Here is a 26,988-nt window from a genome sequence, read left to right as displayed (position 1 = left end):
CACTTAGACTCAGGAGGAACAGTGGATTCCCGAGGCCTGCCTCCACAGCACATGCAGACACACCCTGAGCACTGGAGGCTGCCCGGGGATGGTGACAGTGACTTCATCTTTCGGAGTTTTTAAATACCACTAGAATTCTGTGCTAAGGTGAGCACCACAAGGAGGAAGGCACATGACAGACAGGAAGTGAGAGGGTCCTGGGGGGAACCCTGTCCTTCCCTGCTTCTTCTCAGTTACAGAGAGTGGCCATGCCTTAGCTGGACAGGAGGGCGATGTCCTTCAGGGCGGCCTTGTTGAATCTGTCTGGGACTGTTCCGGAAGGAGGAAGGGCGGGCGGGGTGGGAAGACAGCTGGAATGTTCTGGCCTGCTGTTCAGTGCAGCCAGCCTGTGAGAGAGAGAGAGGAGGGCCTCTGGACATCAAAGGTTCCTTTTGTCCCTTTCCGAGTGGCAGGGCAGCCGGGCCACTGGCTATGACTCAGGCCTGGCCCTGACGTCACCCACGCCCTGCCACTGGCCTCCGTTCGCAGCCAGGAACCTGACCAGGGAGTGGTTCTCATAGCTGCAGCAAATCTCCAAACAGGGAGGCCTCTGCTGCACCCTCTCCATTTCCCCACAGCCCACCTTCATTTCTTCTTCTTCTTCTTCTTCTTCAAGCCTTGAGGAGGGCTTAACTTATAAACCGACTGTAAGCAGTCAGAATGAGTGACATCATGGGAAATTACGTGACGCAGATCTCAACCAGGAGTTGAGGGATCCAGAGGAAGAACGCAGTGGTGACTCCTGAGCCCCGGGAGTTGGCAGCGTCTGGGCTTCGGAGGAGCCAGCACCTCTGTGTAAGTGAAGGCCCTTTAGCCCCTCAGTCAAGGCCCAACACTGTGGGCGCCATCTTGCTCCTCAGAGCCAGGCCTCCAGGCCCTGGCCCAGAGCGGGGAGTGGGGACTGCCTTTGGGACACCCTCTAAATGCAGCCTCAGAGGGGCCTGCTCTCTCTCTCTTCCCCATGGGGCCAAACAAGAACGTATAAACAAAAGCTGCTGTGCTGAAGCCCTGGGGAGAATGGCCTACTGGGTTCAGGCTTCTTGTTTTCTCTGCCCACCTGAGCTCGGTTTCAAGAAGGCGGCCAAAATATTTGTTTGGGGTCCTGGACAGTTTGCTTCCTGGATCTTCTATGGGGTGATCAGACATAACACGAGTCCCATTCTAGGCAACCATGTGCTATGTCAGCCAAACAGTATTTTCCCACTTAGCGGGGGCGGGGTGGGGTGGGGTGGGGATCATGGCAGTCCTGGTAGGTAAGGGTTCACAGCCTGCCTGCCTGCCTTGAGAGCATGTGCCACGCTCTGGCTGATGCACCTCCATGACCTCTTTGCTGTCTTGTTTACAGTTTTTCATTTTCACTTACGTTGCCACGGGGACGTTAAGCAGAGGTGAAACGTAGTTCATGTTTTAATTTTATCTAAAGACTCCTAGGTCTTTGCATAACCTGTCATTTATGAGTTCTGGAAGTTTCTACTCAAGAAATTTCAGTTTCTATGAAAAAATATTTTTCACGTGCGTGAGAGCCTCAGGACAGGCCTAGAGCGGTATCTCAGTTCTTCTGGCTTCTCAAGCCCCCTCCTGAGTGAGCGTCTCTGTTCTGTGCATTCGCCTCAGCACGTGAAGTCTGTCCTTCAGACGCTAATGTGGTGGCCGTGTGTTTTAGAAACCAGCCCTTACTTTAAGGCCATGCAGAAGTTTGTCATTTAGCGAGAAACACAAATTCCTTTGTGAACTAACATCGTTTGAGATTAACTATCATGCTTTAATATGTTTTGTAGGTCTTGTGTTTTACTTTTTAAATATAATTTTACAGATCAGGCTGTCCTGAAGAGCGGCTGTGCCAGCCTGCTGTTCCTCTGGCTGAAAAAACTGAGTGCTGTGTGACAAGTACTTGGGTGAGTGTCATCTGTCCCTAAAGAGTTCCTACTTTAAGTCTCTAATTCTACTTTTTTTTTTTTGGTTTGTAGGATAATAAAGAAAAGGGTACAGGACACAGCTACTTCTGCACGCAAAGACAACAGCTGTGTCAAAGGGGATGCGTGTCACAATAGGCTAATTGCCACCACAGACCCCAAATACAGATTGGCTCTAACACAGCAGAGTTTACCCCTTGATCACGTGACCGTGCGGGTTAGCTGGGGTAACTCTCTTTCACGCATTCCTTCAGATGTAAGGCTGGGGAGGCAGATTAGTGGGGAGGTACCCCTTGCCCAAAGTGCCCAAGTACCTTGGTTTGATGATCAACAAACACTAACAAAAGCAAAGAAATTCAAAGTCTGAAGGAGGCTCTGCTATCTGCAGCGTGTGGTTTTCAAAGTCACCAGGGTGCATCTTTGTCGGCAGTAGAAAAAGCAAAGAACCGGAAGCGTGTACGTGGTGGGAGGTTCTTAGGGGTGGAAGTGGTACACGTCACTTTTCTTCACATGCCATTGGCTAAAACCCAGGCACATGACTGTAGCTAACTATAGAGAGAAACCACTTCCCAGAGACAACTGTGAAAAGGTTCTGGAGAAAGGTAGTTCTCTTCGGCATTGAATGTGAAAACTTGGAAATGCTCAAATATAAGACTTGTAGAGTAGAGCAGTGTTTGTGGCGGGGGTTAGTGGTGGTGGATTAGATGATGGGCTGGAGAGAAAGCTCACTTATTGCCCTTGCAGAGGTCAGGTTCAGTTCCCAGAACACATGGGCTCGGGAACTGGATCTATCTGGAATTATCTAGTTCCCGAGGATCCAGTGCCTTCTTCTGGGCTCCTTGGGCACCAGGCATACACATGGTTCACAAACATACTTCCAGACAAATAAGTAGCAGGTGTAGACACATAAAATAAAAATTAATCTTAGAAAAGCAGATTAGAATGCCAAGCATATAGGGTGCACATCTGTAAGCCCAGGCAGGATATAGAGGCAAGAGGGTTGCTCATGAGTTCAAGGCCAACTGGTCTATGTAGTGAGGTCCAGGCCAACCAGGGCTACATAGCAAGACCCAACCTCAAAACAACAGCAGAAATCAGGAGACATGTAGAATTCCCTATTTGGATACCTGCAGGTTTTATCTGTCCATGAAGGAAATAACAGTGAGAGAAATTTCCCAAGATGCCTCTGTCCATTCTAATCCTAAGATTTGAGGTAGACACATCCCTGTTGCCAGTGGCCAAGAAGGGCACCTCCCACCTCCCCCTTATTTTTCCTCCCTCTATTCTCTCGTTCTAGGTCTTTTCTGGCTTTGTTCCTTTCGTGTTTTTGAGTCAGGCAAACTAGCTGGAATTTCTCAGTGGGACTCTGCTCCCATGACTATGAGCTGCAGTACTCTATAGGAATGTTCCTGGAGTCCCGAGCTCACGGTTCTGCCTGGTCCTGGAGACTTTGGGAGACTGTTTTACCCCATCTGTACCAGGCCAGGCTTAACTAGTGAGAGGGGTCCTCTAAGAAGAGACCTTCAAATAAAACTATTCGAAAAATATTTTAATATAGACTATGAAAGACTTGGGCAGGAACATTAATGCATTAACCCACAAAATATAAAAAATTATACCTGATGTTCTGGTTGTTTCTTTTCAGGAAGTCTTATTTACTGAAACAAGAGGGGCAAAGGTATGGGCCCTGTTTGGAGAGCCTTGTCTCACTTTATCATTTATGTAGATTTTTAGCCATTGTTGGTCTTTGTAAAATTCTCTTCTCACCGGTAAATGTTAGGAAAGGATTCCAGTATCATGCCCAGGCTGCTTGGTACATAGTTCTCTAGTTTCATGGTCAATAACTATCTAAGGAGATTAAATGTTGCCACTGGACTTGCTATTCCTGGCTCCCACATCCCCACCCTGAAGAGTGAGCATTGTCCATTGTGTGGGAAGATCTGGCTGATCTGACAGCTTTCTTAGACTGCCGTTAGTCCCTTCAGATCGGGAGTGGGCTGAATAAATAACAATTTGATGGTTTCTTTTTTTTCAAAAATACTTCCACCTCTGAAAGTCCACTTTCTGGGGTTGTTGAGGACATAGTGTCTGCTGAGCAGTCTGGGATGACGAAGGAGTGAAGAGTAAAACATACTGAGTGTGGAAGCAGACGTCTGAAGGAGAAGGCTGAAGATGAGCACAAGGTCTCCAAAGTGCCAGCTTAACAGTTTTTCTGGAAACACAGAGCCCAAGGCCACGGTCAGGATGAGCACTGTCACGATCCACTCACTTAGGAGATGGGCTGTATTGGTTACTTTCTCCCACTGTGACAAGATGCCTGGAAGAGTGGCTGGAGGAGGAGACATTCATTTAGGCTCACGGTTCCAGAGAGTTCACTCCGTGGTTGTGGAGGTTTGTGCTCCTGAGCAGAATGTTGTGGCAGCGGCAATGTGTGGCAGCGGCAATGTGTGGCAGTGGAGCTTCTTGCCTTAGCTGGGTAGCAGAAAGAGATCTATGGAGGGACCAGGGTAGAGTCCAGTTGTGACGACATGCCCTCATTCACACGCTTCTCCCAGGTTCCATCTGCCAAAGCTTCCAGAACTTTCCAGTATTACACTAGCTGAGGTCCCTGTGTGCAACCCATGAGCCCATGAGGGAGCATTTCAAATTCAAATCTTCACACTGACTAATGGCTTATTAATTTCAGCTACCATCTGATAGGATCCCCTCAATACATATTGCATACCAAATTGATACAGAAACGATTTCTAACATTTCTAGCTACACTGTATGACAAGGAGAGGTGTGTGACCACCAAATCAAGAAACCACAATTTCACTACTGTAAACATGTAATGTCTGAAAGAAAGCCACAGAGCCTCATGACCACTTGACAGTGTTAGGACAGCAGGTAGGGCGACCTCAGAGACATCAGCAGCAAGGCAGGATTGGGTACAAGGACACAATTCATATTTTAATATTTGACATTTTTTAAATGGCATCAAAATAGATTTCACAGGAAAAAAGGCTTTCATAAGTCTGTTTCACTTTAATCTCATATTTTATTATTTTTCCACTGTAATTACACGAGTTCTGTAATTCGCATTGGAGACACCACGGTCTTTGCAGAGTTAGGTCACCTGAAGATGTTTGCCTGACTTTGTTTATCCACGATGCACACTGACAAGCTGAACACAGCAGCCTCACATGGGCAACATCTGGGCCGCTTGGTTATTTGACCTCAGGGGTTTTATCGTTCTCAAAGCACAGACGTGCTAACTCCCTTCTTCCTGGAGAATTCAGCGTTATGAATGCCCTGTTACCCCTTTTAGAGAATTTTGCAATGAGCTCACGTCATATTTACGAAAGCTAAGAATTCATGGTAATTGGGCTTTGTCATTTCTCACACTGAAATCCCCTAGTTCTCGTCAAGAACCAATTTGGAAAACACCACACAAAAGACTCTGGGGTTTTATTGTTAACTCAAGAAGCCTCTGGTTTTTTACCAGAACTTTAAAGCTCCTTCTCACCTCCAAAGCAGTGTTTTGTTCTGTTTAAACTACAGTGTTGAGACCCTTAGAGTGAGTGAGGTTTCATGCGCAGAATGGTTTGGACAACGTAGGAACGTGCTCGTGAGAACCATTGCCACCGCACGGTCAGTGTTGGTGTCTTTGATCTGTAGATTGCTATGAAGTACAGCTGTTTTGAAAAAAGAAAAATTCTCTCTGACTCGCCTCAAATCTGTGACCCTTAGCTACATGCCTAATCAAAACACATGGTACGACTACTTCAACGCCCCTTGATAAGGCCTGACTGTGGGCCAGAGGCTCAAAAGGCCGCCAGCTTCACTAAAGTCTTTGAGAGAAACTGGTGGAGTCCTCTCTGTGCCAAGAGATGGTTCCTGGAATTCTACTGAGGGTCCAGCACATTGGAACAAGGTGGCTTGATGTCCACTTCATGGAAGCAATCTTAGTTACTTTTCTGGGGCTGTGAAAAAAGGCCCTGACAAAAGCCAATTAAGGCAGAATGGATTTATTTTGCCTCACAGTCTGGGATAGTCCTTTGTGGTAGGAAAGTCAAGGCAACGAGAGCTTGGAGCAGCCGGACACAGCACATCCACAAGCAGGGAGCAGCGAGTAAGGAATGGTCCTACTCAGTCTGCCTTCTCCATTTCATGAAGTGCAGGATTCCCACTCAGGGAATGGTCCTGCCCATAATTAAGATGGGTCTTCCCACAAGAATGAACCTAATCAAGTTAAATTATATCACAGACATTCTCAGAGGCTAATCTGTACATAATCATGGGTATACCCGGAGGCCTGAGTCCTAAGCAATTCTAGAACCTGTCAAGTTGACAGGTGACACTAACCCTCCTGGATGCACTGATCTTGGGTTGTGCTTCCTATGCTACAGGCAAGACTTCAGTCAGTCTATCTCATGTGATGGGGGTCACCCTTCTGTCCAGAATCTTATAGGCTATCATCCTGAGGCACAGGAGGAAGGAAGTAGTCTGTGAAAGGCCTTTCTCATTGACTAAAGTTCATGACATCAACTATACCAAGGTGTCTTGTGAAAGAAGAAGCTTAAGATTTCCCCAGGGACAGGCTGCATCCTCCATCTGCAGCTGGGCCACGCTCAGCTGGACTGTCAACTTCATTTCAACACCTCTCTTCCTTCTTCCATTCCATAGTTTTGGTTTTTGTTGTTTTTAATGACTATTATCTTTGCCTGGGCATATTTTCATTTAGCCATTTTTTAATAGATATTTAATTGCCTCTGGTGTACCACTGTTACAAATATGTAAACACTCTTGAAGGTAAATCCTTGTGGGCAATTTCAGACAAATGCCCAGAAAGTGAAATGTGAAGTTGAACAATCTGTTTTTTGAGGTCACCGATTAGTTAATCCTGTTCCAGAAAAGCATCAGGGTCTATTTCAGAACCTGGTCCCCTTCAACTGAACGGGATGAAAATGTATGCTCCTAGGTTCCAGTTAGGGAACTCTGAGCTGGCGTATTGTCATAGTCTGTATTGCTATCAAAAACACCTGGTAGATAAAAATATCATTAAAGAGATATTTATCTAGCTTATAATTCTGGAAGTTCAAGAACACGGTGCCAACATCTGCTCTCCTCTGGTGAGGGCCTCTAGGCAAATGACGTCACCATGGTGGGAGCACCTGCTAGATAGAGAGGAAGGATCCAGGAGAGGTGCCAGGCTTATCTACAGCAACCATTCTCAGGGAAACTAATCCCATCTCACAAGACCTGCAATAATCCCTTCAGTGGGCAATGCCCCCATGACCCAGTTACCTTCCGAGAGCCTCGCTTCTTAAAGGTCCCACTGCCTCAACACCGCCACCCAGAAGGCCAAGCCTCCAGCACGTAAGCTCTGGAGGAAAAACTGTACCAAACCAGAGCACACATCCGAATGAGGAACATTCTTTTTGGCTTCTGCATTTCAGCTTTACCTGGTATGTTACAGCATGGAGATGATTATTAGCTAGGGAACCAGGAAAGCTGACTGTAAATATGAGAGCAGTACTGTAAACATAGTCATTTGCCTCCTAATGATCACCCAGAGATTTATTGGCAGAGGGTGACCCAGACGGAGGACCCAAAGACACCCAACCTTCTGGTAGCAGGCAAAAGGAGCCAACAAAGGCCGGGCGGTGGTGGCGCACGCCTTTAATCCCAGCACTCGGGAGGCAGAGCCAGGAGGATCTCTGTGAGTTCGAGGCCAGCCTGGGCTACCAAGTGAGCTCCAGGAAAGGCGCAAAGCTACACAGAGAAACCCTGTCTCAAAAAAAAAAAAAAAAAAAAAAGGAGCCAACAAGAAGGCCAGCTCCTGAAGGGGCTCCTGCCTCAGCCGAGGAGACTGCGTCTCTTCTCTGATAGGTGGGGTCATACCTCAGGATACACACAGTTTGGACCTCGGGAGGGGCCCAGGTCATTGGTCACCTAGTGATGCCAGACCCTGTGACCTCTGAGCCCTGAAGTGGACTTAGGAGGAGCTAGGACAGTCATTCAGAGAGCATCTATAAGCTACTTTCCTGCAGAACCGGGCCACCGTGGGTCCAGGGGCAGAAACTTGGACAGCAGGGCAGCGTCGTGGCCAGTGCCAAGCTTGAGTGTGGGCGGATCTCAGGTCGGGAGACATGAACCGAAAAGAAGACCGAGCAAGGGTTTGGTGTGGAGCCCCCGTGGAGCCCACCCCCGGGAAGACTGGGATGAAGTTCCAAGCCACGGGGGGTGTCTGTGGAATCTGAAAGGGGCTGTGACTGAGCCTTCTCACCGGGAGAGTGGGAACAGTGAGCCAGACAGCAGGGACTGGAACATGGAAACTTAGAAACCGGAGAAACAGCAGTCGCGGAGAACCTGTTGAGCAAACCCAAGCAAGACTTAAAAGCGCTGTCATCTGAGAGGAAGTCTAATGGCCCACTGCATCCGAACAACACTGCAGAAACCATTAACCCACACCCATCAGTCACATGATGGTTTCTGATAGCCCCACACTTCCTCTCATTCTCCTGCCTCAACTGCCAAAGGGGCACATCCCGTCATCTGCCTTTCATTTTTTGTTTGTTTGTTTGTTTGTTTGTTTGTTTTGAGACAGAGTTTCTCTGTGTAACCCTGGCTAGTCTCTGTAAACCAGGCTGGCCTCAAACTCACAAATCTACCCGTCTCTGCCTCCTCCTGAGTGCTGGGATTAAAGACGTATGCCGCTGTTGTTTGCCTTTCAAATTCTACCTTACAGACTGCTCCCCTGTCAACAGGTCCCCTGTTCACAGTCAGATACCATAAACCTCTGTGTAGTTCCTCTGCCTCTCCATGTCCACACCCTCAGCTGGTGAAGAACAAAACCCAATGGTAGAGCTTCAGCTGTGCCCATCTCCATGCTTAGACCAGAGAAGCAGATGTGCCCATCTCCATGATTAGACCAGAGAAGCTGATGTGCCCATCTCCATGATTAGACACCGGAGAAGCAGATGTGCCCATCTCCATGCTTATACCAGAGAAGCAGATGTGCCCATCTCCATGATTAGACCAGAGAAGCAGATGTGCCCATCTCCATGATTAGACACCGGAGAAGCAGATGTGCCCATCTCCATGCTTAGACACTGGAGAAGCTGATGTGCCCATCTCCATGATTAGACCAGAGAAGCTGATGTGCCCATCTCCATGATTAGACCAGAGAAGCTGATGTGCCCATCTCCATGATTAGACCAGAGAAGCTGATGTGCCCATCTCCATGATTAGACCAGAAAAGCAGATGTACCCATCTCCATGATTAGACACCGGAGAAGCTGATGTGCCCATCTCCATGCTTAGACACCAGAGAAGCAGATGTGCCCATCTCCATGATTAGACACCGGAGAAGCAGATGTACCCATCTCCATGCTTAGACACCAGAGAAGCAGATGTGCCCATCTCCATGATTAGACACCGGAGAAGCTGATGTTATCACCTAGTGTCTCCACTTCTGCACATGTCCCCATCGCCCAAGGGCTGTCCTCATCCCTATTGGTAACTCTTGATTCTTGGCTTTCTAGTCCAAATGTATGAGTGCAAGCTATGCTAAGCATGGATTCTAGTGGTGTTTATGCTTTCCCTCAAGTCTGGGGCTCAGCTGATGAAGACTGATAGTCCAGGGATGTCTAGGGTAATTAATCCATGTCCTCACTATGTCTGCTCTATAAGAGCCTCATGCTCCTGTTGTCTTGAAATTTTTATTTATTTATTTATTTATTTATTTATTTATTTATTTATTTATTTGCTTATTTATTTATTTATTTATTTATTTATTTATTTATTTTTAGTGCTGGGCATAGTGGTGCACACCTTTAATCCCAGCACTCAGGAGGCAGAGAAAGGCAGATCTCTGTGTTTGGGGCCAGCAGCCTGGTCTACATAGTGAGTTCTAGGACAGCCAGAGCTACATAGTAAGAATCTGTCTCAAAACAAACAAACAAACATTTTTTAGATTTATTTTAATTTATGCATATGAGTGTTTGCTGGCATGAATGGATATTCCTGCTGCCCTCAGAAGTCAGAAGAGAGCCTCAGATCCCCTATAACTAGAGCTAGAGATGGTTGTGAGCCACCATGTGGGTGCTAGGACCAAACCCAGGTCCTTTGCAAGAGCGATGCCCTTAACCACTGAGCCATCTCTGCAGCTCCCCTTCAGAACTTTCATGACTGAGGCATCTTCTGATACAGGCATTCTGGTCACTCAAAGGACTGCATCCTCGGGCTAGGAAACTGGTAAGGATGGTGCCTCCATATACCTAAGCGGTGAGAGAGAGAGAAATCAGAGTTCCATGACATCTAGATAGGGTTTATACATCCCATTGGAGAATCCTATGTGGTCATAGGGCAGAAAGCCCAAAGGCAAAAAGTGTTCAGTAGGTCCTCTGATTGGCAGGTACTGCTGGTGGCCCTCCTCTTACTCATCTGTATTGACTCCATGCCCCACCTTCACCATGAAAAGGGGCATCTACACAGTCTATGACCAAAGGAGCAGGAAGGTTCTAGCCCAAGAAAACTCTGTCCCTTCTCCATAAATTTGTATCACCCTTCTTGTCCTATAGAAGCAGGTACCACTAGTCCAAGGGGTCACTGGCTCAAAGAGGTTTAGCAGCTCCTGATGGGGTTATCCATCACCACAGCCAGGAGCACCTGAGCAAGCCTGAAGGCTCACCCCAGACAAGAGACCAGCAATTTTCCATTATCAAAATGCCAGGCAACATAAACTGCCATATTGACAGTTGCCAGGAAAGCCAAAGCAGTGAGAGCATTTTAGTGACCATCCTACCCAGGATCAGTAGTCCCAAACGTTATTCCTGTTTTATTGTACATCAGCAAAAGGAGCCCCTATATATCTACCAGAATGGCTCAAAAGAGAATACTACTGTCGGGGGCTGGAGAGATGGCTCAGCAGTTAAGAACACTGATTGCTCTTCCAGAGGACCTGAGTTCAATTTCCAGCACCCACACAGCGGCTTACAACTGTCTGTAACTTCAGTTCCAGGGGATCTGATACCCTCAGACAGACATATATGTAGGCAAAACACCAATGCACATAAAATAAAAATAAATAAAGTATTTTAAAAAGAAGAAAAGAAAATACAACTGTCACCAAGGGCAGGCCAGGGCATGGGAAAACTGGATGCCTTGTATCTTTTCAGTGAGACTGTAAGATGGTACAGCCATTCTTTGAAACAGTTGATAGTTTTCTTACAAAGTAAAACATGCTTTCCATATGATCCAGCAAATCCACTCCTGGATACTTACACAAGAGAAAGGAAAGCTTACATTTGTTCGCACAGCCGTCTGTATATAAATATCCATGGCTTTGCATGTAACACCTAACGCCTAAAAGCCAGCCAAAGAGTCTTCATTCAACAAGCGAATGGGCAGCCAACTGTAGGGTGTGAAACACTGTCCACGAAAAGGGCACCTTTTGGCCTACAAGTTAAATGGATCAGAAGGGCCTCACACCGGGTGAAAGAACGCTCATCTCAGAGGGTTACATACCTAGAGACTACTTCCTAAGGGACTAAATCACAGCGAGGGAGGTGAGCTCCATGGCTGCCAGGGTCCAGGATTGGTGGGTATGTGACTCTAAAGAAGGCCGTGGGAGTGACAGACTAATCTGTGTCCTGATTGTGTAGACGCTGTATGTGAAAGCACATTACAGAACTACCGAAACACAGCTCATGTGAAAACCAGATACATCAGATAAGCTCCATCCCTGAACTCAGAGTCAGTGTCCTACCGTTTGTAAGACCCCACTTGGGGAGTACCACGCTTTCTCTCCATTTCCTTACTCAACGCAGGGTCTTACCCTGAGGCCAGGCTAGACTTTAATTCCCCATTCTCCTGCCTCTGCTGGGATCCCAGGTGTGTGAATCACCCTTCCTATGCCGTTTCTGTAACTTCTTGTGACTCCTCCCCATTGCCAAAAAAAGAAAGAAAATTTTATTTTTAAAATTTCTTAAACTTTTGTTTTTCAAAATAGGAGGCTGGACAGATGGCTTAGCAGTTAAGGATGCTTGATGCTCTTCCAGAGGACTTAAGCTTGAGTCCCAGCACCCAGGTCAGGCAGCTCACAACCATATATAACTCCAGCTCCAGGGGATCTGATGCCTCTGGCCTCTGTGTCCACATATATACATATACAATTAAAAATAATAAAATAGGGTCTGGAGCGATAACTCAGGGTTTAGGGACATGTATTGTTCTTGCAAAGGACCCGAGTTGAGTCCCAGCACCCACATTGGGCAGCTTACAACCGTCTGTAAGTTCAGCTCCAAGAGATCCAACATGCTTCTGAGCGCACGTACACACACATGTACACATGTGTAAGACAATAATAATAAAATAAATCTTTTTTAAAAAAAGTTTTTCAAAATGAAAAAGAAGAAGCAGAGGCCATTTCCTACCCTGGGGAAGTGACTCTCCTGTTGTTTATGTGGCTGGTGTCTGACTTGTGGTTGGATAGGCCTGTCCAGTATCCTGGCAGCTGTGGCCTCACCCTCTGCTCCCAGACAGCCCAGTTGCATGGAATCACAGCTCAGATAGCCCTGCTCTCAGTGCGAACATGCCCCCCTCCCCTTCCCTGAGGCTGTAACTTCAAAGCTAAGTAAAGACCCCAAGATCTAAGAAATGGCCACACAGTGAAAAATCAGGACAATCACTCTTCTCACCCTGCACCATAATTTCATTTCCAGAATGTGCTTTGACGGCTCTGCACTTCATACAGATTATTCTCTTTACCTCCACCAAGCGGGCCCCTCCTTAATGGAGGGAGATTAACCCGTCTTCGCCCCTTTCAATCTTGTTTAGCTGAGAGCTTGCTTTTCCCAGCGCTGCTTGCCGGGCCTGAAGACAGCTGAGTGCTCCAGGGCGAGCAGGGTGGCTGCCTTCCCTTTGAAGCACAGGCACTGCGCTTGAACACCTTTTCGCCCGACTTGGCCCTGAAAAGACGCTTTTGAAACTGAACTTGTGAGCTGCGTGGGTCTGTAGCATGGAGTTGCATAAGGAACATGGGCATCTGGGTCAAGGGAGACTCTGAGCTCAACACCTCAGAACCTGTCGTCACGGAACCGACGTCTTATTTATCCCTTGGCCCCGCAGAAGGGCCTCCGGCATCCCTTGAGACTCAGGCTGAAGTGTATGAGACACTCTGTGCGGAAGTGACGATGTGTCCACATACAAGCCGCTGCCCCCACCCCCCAGTACTAGCCCCAGCCTCTAGTTTCCTGCCATGTCTTATTTATGCGTGTGCACGATTCATTTCAAGACCATGAGAGGGACAGAGGTGTGAGGGTTTCAGGCCTGATGGTGAGTTGGTCATCAGGACAGGAAAGGAAGCAGTTTGAATTGCTGGCTTTTCGTACCACTCGACCAATCCCTAGGTTTGTACGGTTTTGTTTCCAAGCCAGGCTGAACAACAGAAAACGAAACTTGCAGCTTATTTTTAGCTGTTCATGCTAACTCATGAGATGTTTCTTTGCAAACCAAATAGAAGAAAGGTGACTTCAACCAGCTAAATTTAGAATGATTGACTTACAGCGAGTAAGCCTGGGTCTCTGATCCGACCCAAGTATCAAAGACACTTGGGCCTAGGGAATTTTGACCCTCTACTTATATATTTTGTTTAAAATTATTTTTAGTTGAGCTTTTTAAAGATGTAGGTGTATTTGCTTTGGAGAGGAATTGAGAAACACATTATAAACCCTGTTCTCCTGGCCGCTGATCATTTTCATGTAATCTACAGCAGCTCAACAAGTAAATAACAGTCTGGAAATTTCTTCTGAAAGGAACCAGTCTATGAGGTCACAAAGAGCAGAGCGCTGGAAAGTCAGGAGCCTTGTTTCTGTACCAGTGTAAGGTCTGACTGACCTTTGAACTGGAGTGTGTAGATGACATTGTCCAAACCATCTTCCTTGTCCTAGAATTCTGTGGACCGCACTCGGGTACCAGGGCCCTGAAGAAACAGGGAGGTATTCTTTGGAGGTGGAGGTGGTCTTGTCAGGCCACCCTGATTTCCATTTCCTCTTTCCCTGTCCCAGAAAGGGACGTTTCACAGCTTCTCAGTCAACTTGGGGTTTTTCTTTGAGGAGTGCGTGATGAAACCTTTAAAAGATCTCCATAGGCGTCTCCATCCCTTCTCTCGTGGGCCATAGTTCTCCATTTTAGGAAGTGTCTTGCCAGCCCCCAAACTGAAGCTGCCACTGGCAGTGGGGAGCAGGGAGAGAATCTCATGACTTATGTTAGGAGTCAGTATCATACTCCAGTGAGTCATTCCACAGCACGAGGCAAGACTCCAGGTGCCCAGGGAGACACAGAGACTCTACAGGAGAAAGCCCAGAGCCTCAGGTAACAATGGCTGCTTCAACCAGCAAACGCTTACTGTGCTTTTTGTTCAGGCCAAGGAAAAGGAGTTCCTGGGGTGTTGGTCGAGCTGCCTGGGCTGAGGTGAGGTACTCGGTGGAGACTCTGAGCTGCAGGCTCATTTATCTGGTAAAAGAAAAGACTAGTACACTGGTAGGTTCAGTGTGGGGGTATTTGTTGTCAAGGGGAGGGGCATATGGGAAGGATGATTCTCTCACATGAGGTAGATGCTGTATTCCATAGGAAATCTTGTTTATAGTTCCACCTTTCTTTTTCTAGCTGATTATTATTCTCTCTAGAAAAAAGAAACAGCCTCCCTGTCAGGTCAGTATTTTTTTGTTCCAAGTCTAGACTAGCCTATCGTTTTGTGTGTCTGGTCAGTGGCAGCTGATCATGGGGGTAGATGGGCCAGATGTGGTAATGCCACTGACCTGAGTGGACTCAAGGTCTTCTAAATATTGTTCTTCAAATAGCAGGTGTGTGGGTTCACTCCAATCCATTGACTGAAGACTCGGAGGCGCCTTAAGAATGAATCTAGCCTTTCTCTTGGCTACAGGGGTGTCCAGCCTCTAAGGATTGAACCTCTTTCCCTTCACCCAGGGCATTTGTATTTTTCTCTATATTTACACTCTAGCCAGTTGATTTCCATATGTTCAAAACAACCTGAAAGAAGCTTCCGAAAATACAATGCCAAGTGCAAATTTCTCGATGTATCAGGCACCACAATTTTCTAGGTTTCCGAACCAAGTTTTGCATAGGCTTTGTATCCTTGGGAGACTCTCAGACAAGAATCACATAGGGCAACAAGAGAAACAAAGGATAACTGAGAAACAAAACATGAATTAAGGCTAGGTGCTAGCACTCTGGAGCCAGGCCAGATGTAACTCAGTAGGAATTCTTTCAATTCTTCAAATGCACTGAGGAAGGAAAGCAGAGTTCGGGCACTTGCTAAAGCTGACAGAGCGATGTCCACCTCAAAGGTTGTCCAACTAGCTCGGGTTGAGCTGTGTGGCCTCCCTCCCAGTTTTCACCTTCTCTCTGTTGGAAACCCGTGTTTCAGTTTCCCCTTCTCCTTCTAGCTCTTTCTTGGCGTATCTGCCTCTGCGCGGTCCCCAAGGCTTCCGCCTGACCTTGCCTCCAGATCTTTCCCTGATGCTGACGGAAGACTTGACTGCATCCTAGCATTCTGACTGCTCAGGCATGCCACTCACTCACCCCCTCACTAGACAGAGTGAGGTAATCCTCTCCCATTCCCAGGCAGGGTGGAGCAGGTTGATAAGAAAGCCCCTCTGGGAGCCACCTCACTGGCCTACAAAACTGCTGACAAGTAATGGAAATAATCTGCCGCAAGCTACAAGGAGGCAGGAGGCTTGGGATCCGGCTCTTGGTCTACTCAACCTAGACAGCAAGCTGGGGTGGGTTCTTTTAGAATCACATACAAATAGAACTTCTGTGTACATGTACAGAAGGGACTTTAGATTGAAGCAAATGAACAGCTGGATCCCAGCACTCAGAAGGCAGAGGCAAGCAGATCTCCCAGTCTGAGAATAGCCATTTCTAGGATAGCCAGTGCTACTCAGAAAACCCTATTTAAGAAAGAAAGGAAGGGAGGGAGAGAGGGAGGGAGGGAGGGAGGGAGGGAGGGAGGGAGGGAGGGAGGGAGGAAGGGAGGGAGGGAAGGAAGAACAAGCAGCTATTAAACTTCATTAAAATGATATATTTAAACATTTAGCTTAGTTGAGGAAAATATCTTACTGTCTTACTCAAAAATTAGGCTCTTAAAAACACACATAAGTCATAAAAGAGGATATAACCTAAATGTTTTTCTACTTCCAACTCTGTCATAATTTTCTTCCTTCCTTCCTTCCTTCCTTCCTTCCTTCCTTCCTTCCTTCCTTCCTTCCTTCCTTCCTTCCTTCCTCCTCCCTCCCTCCCTCCCTCCCTCCCTCCCTTCCTTCCTTTTTTTTTATGGTGGAAAAGTGCATTAAAATATAATTGAAGAATGAAAGTGTAAACTCCTAAGCAAAACTCCACGGCTTCAGAATGGCCATTCTAACTACAGAAGTTCACCAAATTTATAGATGGGGCTGGGCAAGTGTCTGAGCGGCTACCTTAATCTAGCTGTGTGATGTTTTTATTTGTGAGTTCCTTACAATAAAGTAAATTTTATTTTTTTTAAAAAAGTCCACTAAAAAATATGTAGGAGTCGGGGACGGCTGGGGAGATAGCCCCAGGTCTCCGTGGGAAATGAAATAAAAATGAAACAAGAAAAGAAAAGGGTGGACATTGATGCTGAGGGACAGCCACCACCCAAGGCTGAACTTTGATTTCCACATGCATGCACACACATGTGCATGTATACCCCCTCCACACACATAGACCCCCACAGACATATAATAAAAACGAAGGGAAAGCACATGGTGGGGAAAGGGCCTCATAACATAGACTTGATGTTTTCGTTTCATATGAGAACACTGTTTGTGACCTGAAACCAGGCTGGCCTCGGTGTCTGCACTCGACTTTTTCCTTCATTGCTAATTTAGGTTAAAAGCCAGATAATCTATAACAAATTTGTTCATAAATGCTAAACACAGTAGGTATAGAAGGAAAGCAGCTGTGATTTTTAATACAATGAGTGGGTGAACTAGCTTACTAAGGGTGGGATTTGGGGCAAATCTGTATGCATGTGGTGCTAAGGGTCAAACTCAAAGCCTTATGTATACTGAGCTACATACACCCCAAGCCTAAGGTGTAATATGGAAAAACTGGACTTTCCTCAATGAGATTTTAGCATGTGCAGAAATGGAAGCTTTTCCTACCCACTTTGCACCATGAAACATTTACAAACTGCAACAAACCCCCCTCCAAAATTGTTACTCTGCTTTCTAGTACTAATTTCCCAACATGGTCACTTCATATATATATATAATTCTTTTTTCATGTGGTTGGGCCCAGGCTGTCTCTGGTTGGTGACAGCTTAGATACCCACAGTTCCCTGGGCCTGGTTCATATAAACAGGGGTAGCCACAGCCACAGGGGACCAGGGTGCTCCATGAGAAACCATCCCCCAGGATGTCATCCCAGTGGGAAGATTTCTGGAGTTAGCTGGAGATGAGATGCAGGAGGTAGTTTCATCCCTTAGGGATGGGGGAAGATCCAGGTTTTCCATCAACTAGTCTCAGATTTTAATCCTAGTCTCTATATGATAGTTATCTTTAAAACTGATGGTAGTTAATACTATAGGATACAGTGCTATTAGGTTAGAATTTATTTATATAACATAGTTAAAATATTAAGTATGATTTTTAGTTTTGATCAGCACACAGAAGTTCCTGCTAGATCTCTGGACAAGATGTAGCCAGTGGAAGAATAATGGACTTTCTTTAAAATGTCAGCCAAAAAGCTGGGCGGCAGTGGTGCATGCCTTTAATCCCAGCACTTGGGAGGCAGAGCCAGGCGGATCTCTGTGAGTTCAAGGCCAGCCTGGTCTACAGAGTGAGTTCCAGGACAGGCACCAAAACTACACAGAGAAACCCTGTCTCAAAAATATCATCCTATTATTTTTTTAGGTTTTTTTTTTTTTTTTAATGTGTGTATAAGTGTTTTGCCTGAGTGTATATCTGCGTGTCACAAGTGTGCCTGGGACCCATGGAGTTCAGAAAAGGGTGTTCAGTCCCCTGGAACTGGAGTAACAGATGGTTGTGAGATACCTTGTGGGTGTTGGGAATCAAACATAGGTCTCCTGAAGGAGCAGCCAATGTTCTTAACTGCTGACTCATCTCTCTAGCCCCACTACGTTGTTTTAAGTTATTGATAAATCACTTTATTGCAGGGTGGGGTAGCACACCCCTTAATTCCAGCATTCAGGAGGCAGAGGGAGATAGAAGAGCTCTGAGTTTGCTGCTAGAATCACCTACACAGTGAGCTCTTGGCCAGTCAGGGCAACACAGTGAAAGTCTGTCTCAAAGAACACAGACACTAATAATAATTAATTAAAGAAGGAAAGAAAGAAAACAGAAAAAGAACTACCAAATTGTTTCCAAGCCTGAATATAATCAACCTCATAAAAAATTTTCTGCCTTTTATATTTACATAAGAATTTAAACATAAAAATGTTATACATGGTAAACATTTATTTTTAAAATCCAGTTGTCTAGCTAACCAGATCATGAGTTTACCTACTCCTATGCAGATTAGGTATAGAATGAAACCAGCTGTGATTTTTAAAGCTGTGACTGGCATCAAGAAACATGCAAACCCATCCAAATGTTTATAAACCAAGGATTCCTCTGGGACTCAGTGCCCTGACCTGATGGTTTTTTTAAATGAGAAGAGTCGAGCTTTGTTCATACTTGAATTATGTACTTTGCATAAGCCATACAATTTAACTTTAACCCACAGGCCTGGAAATAAAATTAGCTCCTCCTGCAGAACTCAGAGGCCAGGGCAAGCAAAAATGTATGAATCGTCACCGCCTTGCTCCGTCCTCCAGCGGGCGGGTGCTTGCGGCATTATTTTGGGAACCGTATGTTTGACTTGTCAAAGCCCACAATTTTCATTGTGGAAAAGGGAGTCTCATTTAACTTAATGTCTGTGCATATGCCCTGAGGAGGAAGGGCATTCAATTTTTTAAAAATCCTAAGCGAATGCATGCATATCTTCACCACTCATAATCGTGACAAAGCTTAAATAATTCAGGCATGAGCATGCCTTGTTTTTTTTTTTTCCAGTACAAAACAAGATTTATTAGTTGACAGCATCTGCCCAAACACACTCATTCCTCAGAATATTTACAGCTAGAATTCATGTTTGTTTAACCCAAGTAGGTTTGGTAAATATATCACGTTTGATCACTGTTTAGGGAAATCACAAAATAACATTCAATATGTGTTTTTTTGCTCATTTTGACACAAGTAGTGAACAAGGGCACCCCACAGAGAGGTGTGAAAACCCTTTGCCCTGGCATCTGGTTATAAGACGTACCAGTATAGGGCCCAACCACAGCCACCACCCTGCACTATAAAGCGGGTCTTGACCCTTTTGGGAGCTGAACAACCCTTTCACAGGGGATGCATATCAGATATCCTGCATGTCAGATATTTACATCATGATTTATAACAATAGCAAAATCACAGTTATGAAATAGCAATGAAAATAATTGTATGGTGGGAGGTCAGCACAACATGAGGAACTGTCTTGAAGGGTCAGCGTTAGGAAGGAAGGTTGGGATGTAACACTATTCACTTGTCTCCAGGGAGCTCGAAATGGATGACAGTTGTTGTCACTGGCATTTATTATTCCAGACAGAGGAGGCACTGACTTGGCTCAATATGGTCACCACCGATTCTGTATCTTAATAATACGTTGTGCATATATAATGTGAACGTCTAGCCTTCTGATGTCATTCACGGGGACTTTCTCAACAGCCATTGAGTGTCATGTGCCAAGGTGTTTCCTTCACCCTTCAACTCCTCTTGAAGGACCCCACTTTAGAGACGACCGTATGGTAAATAACTTGGCGCTTGTAATTCCCCCTAACAGTCGAATTCTAGAACCCCTTGGTAAGGAAGGAATTAGCACAAACACACTCCGTTCTAATTTTCTGTCGCTGTCAATGTTGTTAGCCAGGGCTTAGAGAGCCATGATGTGGGGGGCGGGGAAGAGGGCTCCAGCTTTGGTGTTAGGAACACCAGAGCTACGGGTTTCATTAACGCCACATTCATTTCTGGAGCACTTGTGAGAGAGAAGTGTGCTTCAACAAGAAAATGACTTGCTGTGGATCAGGTAGGACCCACCGTCCGACTGACAGAATAACGCCGATGGGCTAGAGATAGGCAGGGGTGCCTTCCACACGGTCAGCTGCAAATCACTTCTGTTCCGAGGGAGAAGACAGAATTCAAACTAGAAACAATCCAGTTGGGAAGCCTACTACCTAAGCCGAGGTTTTTCAAATGGATTTTCTCCTTTCAGCAATTTCTAGGGCACACGAACGATTTGCCAACCTCATTATTATCAGGCAGTTCTTACAGAAGACAGAGTCACTAGGAAACTGGCAAACCAAGGAAACATTAATTCATTGTTGCATTGTTAAAATTGATTAACATTAGCATATTGGTGATGCAATAGGCAATTAAAGACCGTGTGAGAGATGAAAAGAAATATGTAAAGATTACATATTTTAAAATAATCAGAGCATTTCATAAAAATGCTAGCTTATATCTGGGCTCTGAGGGTGGGGGTGGGTATGGTTTCTTTGTTAAAAAAAAGAATCTGTTTTGTTTTCTTAAAATAAAAGACTTCTTGTTAATTTTTTTTTTTTTCTGTTTTTAATCTGCTGGTAGGATCTTAAAAAAAAAAAGTCCACCAAGCTACCCTGCTACCCTGTCTTCCTCTTTGGAGACATAGTTACACTGGTTTTGTAGCAAAATGGTATTTGCTTATGAAGTATTTCTTTAAAATCCTGAATAAGCAGCCATTTAACAGTTTTTGTTCCACTGTGTTAAACGTTCTGTTGCCATTTGAGCTCCAAGTGTGTGTGTGTGTATGTGCGTATGACCGTGTGTGCACATGCGTGTGCATGCACGTGTAAGTGTGTAAGAGAGAGGAAGGGACGAAAGGGTCTGTGCCTATGAATTCTTGAAGACTTTTTTAATTAAAAAATAATTCCTCACAATTATGAACTGGAGTCTATAGAAAGTGACCCCAGTTTATTACATACACCCAGACTGGGTCCCCTCAGTCCTGAGCAGTCGGGGAGGTGGCCGTGAAGAAGACATGGAATTGGGTGTCTGAGTAGAGGAGATTTCATTTTCGGGAAACATTTCACTCATAAAATGGAGAGCAACCCCCCATCAGCCCTGGCCTCCTAATGCCAGTGTAGCTCGAATAAACCTCAACGTAAAACAAAGGGACATCGCCTCTCGGCACACACCGTCTGTCCTCCAGTGTGCACTGTCCGTTGCCTTTCGGTGTTCCTGTAACTGGCTTGTTCGCTTGGGAGGGGGAGGGGGAAGACGAAGCACTCTGCATTTTCTATGTTTGGAACACGTACAGTGTGCTGCTGTAAATCTTACTAGTATTTAGGTCAATATCCTAAAGATAGCTTTAAAATTGTTTATGAAGGCCAGCTGTACATCCTAAGGAACCTGACGTCGAATTCTTTTTCTATACCGATTTTATTTGGCTTCTAGCTGTAAGAAAATCCACTTCCATCTTCATACAATTCTGTCTGCAGAGGTATCCGCCATTCTGTACTGCAGATACATTTAGCCGGATACATTTACGCTGCCTGTGGTTAAAGGTTATAGAACGGATACAGACAACCGATCATGCATTTTTCTACAAGCCTGCCGGCACCTTAGGATTTTTTTTTTTTTTTAATCTACAAATGCTATGCCCTTTTTCAGAATTCATCTTCACTTGGCTGTAGCTTAGCAGGTTTGATTTAAAAAAAAAAATTTTTTTTTCTGCTGCTGTTAGCAATTCTATGAAAGGAACAGTCTATAAAATGCATCCCCAAGCAGATACATACTGTATTGCAAGCTCTCTCCAAGAAGAGGATATGACAGTATTCGTTCCTGCTGATTTTCTTCCTTAGCAAAAGGACTGTTTGGTTTTCAGAAGCAGAAGGACTCATTCATTGTGCGGCCGCCCTGCTTAAGTGCAAGAAATGCCTTCTACTGCCTGGTTGCAGAATTTGGAGTTTGCTAAACAGTGGTTAGTGATTGGGCTCATCCTGCATCAGCAGTTGATGACATTTCTCTTTGTTCCCTCCTACCCAGTTGAGCCAAGACTCTGAGGCTGGTATGCAATGTCACTTACAACATTAATCAGATACTGCATTTAAGGTGAGCTGTCCCTTGCCTCCTCCTCCTTCCCTCGTGCTCGCTCGCTTGCTCACTCGCTCGCTCGCTCGTGGGCTGCATGCAGTGCGTATCTTGCTTGTGTGAGCCTAAGATGGCAGGCAGGATTAGCCGTGCTGTGCTGTGTGTGCGTGCTGTGTAGAATTCATTACATGTTGCCTAGTATTTCAGATGTGAGTATGTAAATGCTCTCTATGCCATATCATCTGGTAGCGAAGACTTGCTTTGCCTCATTACAACCTTCGTTATTTCGACATCATCTTTCTTTTCGGATTCATCTGCTTCTGGAGGTTTGCTTTTCATCACATTCAGAATAAGATCCTGTCTTTTTTTTTTTTTTTTTTTTGAACAAAGCCAAATAAATCCCACAAAACCCTAAAACCCAAACAAGAACAACAAAACTCTGCTACCAGATGGTGGCTCCCCTTTCTTCTTGCATTTGCTGTCTTTTAAATAATGTATGTTGTATTGTTAATTAATGTGAATATCAAATTAAACACTTGAAACTTACATGTTTATTATGCAGGTAGGAGGCCAGGTGGACTCTATTTTTAACTCCTAGGCACTGCATCGTGTGCAAGCAACACAGGTTCTCATATTGTGTTTTCAGTGCTGGGATCAGTGGTTTGATTTTCAGCAAATGTGACAGTGGCCTTTGCAGCGGTCAGCATTGAGCTTTGAACTCTCAAAGGAGCAAGGGAGGAAAAAAAAATTCAACACACCACCTCCTCGGTTACAGCCTCCGAGAATCCTTGGATCAGAAACTTCTTTTTTCAGTCCTGTTTTGCTGTTGATAAATTCAGCCCTCGTGATCAGAGTGCATTCAAGCTGTTCTGCGTATGATTTTTGGGGTGTGTGACAATCGCATCTAAAACTTGTGAGCAAGAAGACGGAGAAATCAGTGGGTCTCCATCGCCTTCCATAAAAATGGCCGAGTGTCTTGTTATGCTAACGCTGCCCTGAGTGACGCGCACAGGTAGGTTGGAATTTGCATGCTTTATAGATTTTTTTGGAGCCATGCAGGAAAAACATTAGATGCATTAAAATGTGACTTTCAGAATTAAAACTAAGATACTTGTATTATGTTAGGGATGGCATTAAACTGGATAGCCTCTTGTATCCAAATACTATATAAACCTAAGCATAAACAACTTATAAAGTGATTCTGCTATAAAAGTGAGATGGATTCTTTTTCAAAGAAATTTAGTTGTATGATAGGTGTGGCGCCACTAGACAAAAGAATTTTTTGAAAAGTCTGGTGATTTGGCTCAATTTTAGCTTGAAACTAAAAACAAATGGGTTTCTGAGATAATTTCAAAGAGCGTAAATAAGCTCAATAGGAACTATCAAAAATGTTTAATCTTTAAGAAGCGGACTTTAATTGTATTGTGTGGACTATGAAAACTGAAAGTTAAATCCTTTCAAAATCATATTTTTGTCATATACAATGATAAATTCACTATTTGTATGTGCATATAGCTGGAGGGCGGGGAGTTATCATTTTTAAAGGGAGAAATGCTAAGATTCCGTGGCCCTCTTAGCAGAAACTGAGCTCCATTAAATGAAGCTGAGCCCCTAGAATGGCTGGAAGCTGAGCCCTTGGAACGGCTTGGTGCAGAAATACAGTTGTGCTCTCTATGTACCAAACCCTGGCATCTTCCAAAATCATTTCACAAGCTCTTCCCTTTGAGCCTAACCCCTCAAAAATATTTTAGTTTCAATTTAACACTGGGCCAGAACCTGTTTCCTTGGTAACCAACTCGTATTTAAAAATGCAGTAATAGATATGCACAAGAATGTGTTAGAAAAGGAGACATTTGCCACGTGAGAGTCTCACACACAGTTTTGTGTCCTCTCACATAGAATGTGAACTGGCTTTAGACATTTTTTTTTAAAAAAGCAGTTTCAAGCCTTAACATCTCAACTGCATCTCTAAATTTACAGAGGCTGGCTCCGTGAACGCCTTTCTCTCCCCTCTTTGTGCTCAATGCGTTCTAAATTAAGGTTTCTCCATGCGCTCTAGAATGCAGGTCAAGGTTTGTGGAGAGGTGTGCTTCCATTCTCACGGCTCACCAGCGCCTCTGAAACAAAAGCTGTTGCAGAAATTCTAAGACTCAGCCAATGCCTCTGCTTCCACCTTCCTCAGCCCTCCATGGTAGCCTCCCAGCGCAGGGTAGAGCTGGACCCAAAGCCAAGCCTTCCTTCCCCATGACAAGTGCACACTGAGCCCTCACGGGAGCCTCTCTGCGGCTGCTGCCAGACCTGAAACCTCCCTCCTCTGGGAGGTGCTCCCAGGTGAAGAAGTTTGAGATTCAGAGCCGTGCATGTAAATAGTTGCCTGTTTTTAGCAGTCTGTTTCATTTCCTACAGTGTGATCTGCAGTCAAATCTCTCAGGGGCTAAAGAGGGGTGCTTGTTTATTGTTATTGTGTTGTTTTGAGGCCAACTAAATTATTGTGCTTGGAATCATTCTGTGGCTCAGTTATATTAGAACGTGATTCATCTGGTGATTCGTTCTCTGGGCTTGCCACGAAATAGCCTTCCTCCTGCAACACCTTTTTTTTTTTTTTTTAAATCTGCTTGGGAGCCATTTTGCTTCTTGCCTGTGACTTAAAATGACTAAGTGCATTTTGAATATAGTATCTATCAGATTGCAGACCAAAGGGAAATGTCAGAGACCTGACTCGGAATGGACTTTTATTTTAGGACCAGCAGCATTAACAGTTTCAGGAAGATCGGGCAATCGTCAGTGGCTCCTGGACAAACACAGCGAGCTCAGCATTTGTAGTTAAAACACTTGCTGTCCAGACAGATTCTAACAGAATGTCTTCCATCTTGATAGGCCAGTGCAAATTAATCATTTCAAATGAATCTGAATCTTAATTACAAGATTAGATGGATGAAATGCAGTTGTTGTTTTAGCATGAATGAATGCCTGATAGCCCCCACATTCACAGAATGTTGGTCCTTTTGTTTTCTACTTAAGCGTGGTGACGTCATCTCGTAGATGCTCATATCTAATGTTTTTTTTAATTGACATTATTCATTTGTGTTGCTCTTGGTCATGCCTAAAAGAATTTCAAATATAATTCATAGAGCCAGAAAACCAAATAAGACTGTTGGGAAATACACTGTACCATTATGACTCTAATAAATAGACCAGTGAATGGAAGAATAATTGTTATTTATGACTTTGTTGTGTGTCGCTTAGAGCGATGTTTGCAAGGCACAAAGCTTTTCTAAACTTCCCCATTTACAATGATCATTGGATTTCCTGGATGAGCTGAACGGGGGAAGCGCCCCTCACTCCTTCCCGCCGCCGCCGCCCGCTGTCTAACAGAGGTAGGCTTAACCCATTTACACGTTTTGGCTGAGGTGTTTGTGCCGGGCAGGCCAGAGCAGGTGCGACAGGAGAATGTGCAAACAACTGCTTTGTTCTTACCAAAATGAAATGGGCAAATGTGTGGTTTTCTGCCTGAATGATTTATCGTATGAAATTCTCAACCCTTGTTTTTCTTTGGGGAACAGAGAAATGTTTTTCCAAGCTTTTAGCTCAGTGGCGATGTAAGGCTTCATCTTTTGCTTCTACACTGACGTGGATCTAACTCGGTCTTTTCTGAGGGACACACACACACACACACACACACCCCGTAGACTGGCAGCCAGGCCACAGTGTAGACTTGGGGCCTCTTTATTGCTTTATATGTGTGTGTGTGTGGGGGGGAATCTAAAAAACACTTAGTACCTTTCTCTTTATTACTAAATCATGCTAAGTAAGCCTTTGAGTTTCTGGTCCCATGCGGCTTGTTCAAATAGCTACTTTCCAAGGCTAACCATTCAACACATTTACTAAGCGCCTACTGTCTACCAGGCATATTCTAGAAGCTAGAAATACAGGAATCAACAAGACAGACGGGAGCTTGCTTCTCATGCCCCTGCCTCCGATATGGCAGGGCAGACAGCGGGGGAGTGGGAAAAACGAACATGGAAGCAAACAGCTAACGAACACAAGAACAAGAAGGAAAAGCAGCTGGGTGCAGTAGCACAAGTTCCAGCCCTGGGCTAGCCTGGGCTAGTAACCCTGTCTCAAAAACAAAGAAGAACTAAAAGTTAAACAAACAAACAAAACAAAACCAGCAAGGGTGATACAGTTGTAGGGAGAACCACTTGAATGTTTGGTTTGGGAAAGCCTTCCTGGGGCTGTGTGTGGTACAGGAGTAGAGACCTGCAAGGTGAGGACGCAGCCCGGCAAGGAGAGGACGAAGCCAAGCAAGGAGAGGGCAGGCCTGCTCCACACAGCGCCATGTTCAAGCACGAATTGCAATCATGTCTTTGTGGACCCTTCAGCCTCTTGAAGCCAGGCTTCACAGCTCCACGGTTGCTTCTGCCTCGGGGAGCTCCTGATGTGAAGAAGGCAGCCCAGCCCCTGTGGCTGGTTCTGGCCTGGCAGACACCAGATATGGCTGCCTTTGACCCCAGCGGCACCCTGAATCTGCCTGGGAAGGTAGAGTGAAACTCTTGGCACTGCATCCCACATAGTGATGCAACGCTGGCACAGACCCAATATCAACTCAGTAACGGCCTCTTGGAGCAAGGAATGTTCTGGAAAGTATCTTGTTTTGTTTTTCATAAGGACTCCAGGATTTAAGCTCATGGCAAAACATTGAAACTTTGATTTTTTTTTTTCTAAGATAAAATGCTTGAAGGGTCCACATTTCAATTGGCCAGTAAACAGCCTTTGTCCTGAAAAGCCTAACATAGTCCGGCTCTGCAGTGGCTTTGAAAGGCCTTAGTGCCGTC

At 45.2% G+C, this 26,988-nt stretch overlaps 1 non-coding gene across 1 annotated transcript; it reads left to right on the top strand.

Annotated features, from left to right (window-relative positions):
- The first annotated feature begins 365 nt into the window (after nucleotides 1-365).
- On the top strand, nucleotides 366-25,366 carry LOC102911884 (uncharacterized). Its single transcript, XR_013052886.1, has 5 exons — nucleotides 366-834; nucleotides 1,853-1,934; nucleotides 22,109-22,174; nucleotides 22,716-23,165; nucleotides 24,213-25,366. It is a non-coding gene; the product is annotated as an uncharacterized LOC102911884 (transcript).
- The last annotated feature ends 1,622 nt before the right edge of the window (nucleotides 25,367-26,988 follow it).

Source organism: Peromyscus maniculatus, chromosome 7 (genome assembly GCF_049852395.1).
Source record: "Peromyscus maniculatus bairdii isolate BWxNUB_F1_BW_parent chromosome 7, HU_Pman_BW_mat_3.1, whole genome shotgun sequence".
NCBI classification, from domain to species: Eukaryota; Metazoa; Chordata; class Mammalia; order Rodentia; family Cricetidae; genus Peromyscus; species Peromyscus maniculatus.
Note: the sequence above shows the minus strand (reverse complement) of the source record. Positions and strands in the feature narration are given on the sequence as shown.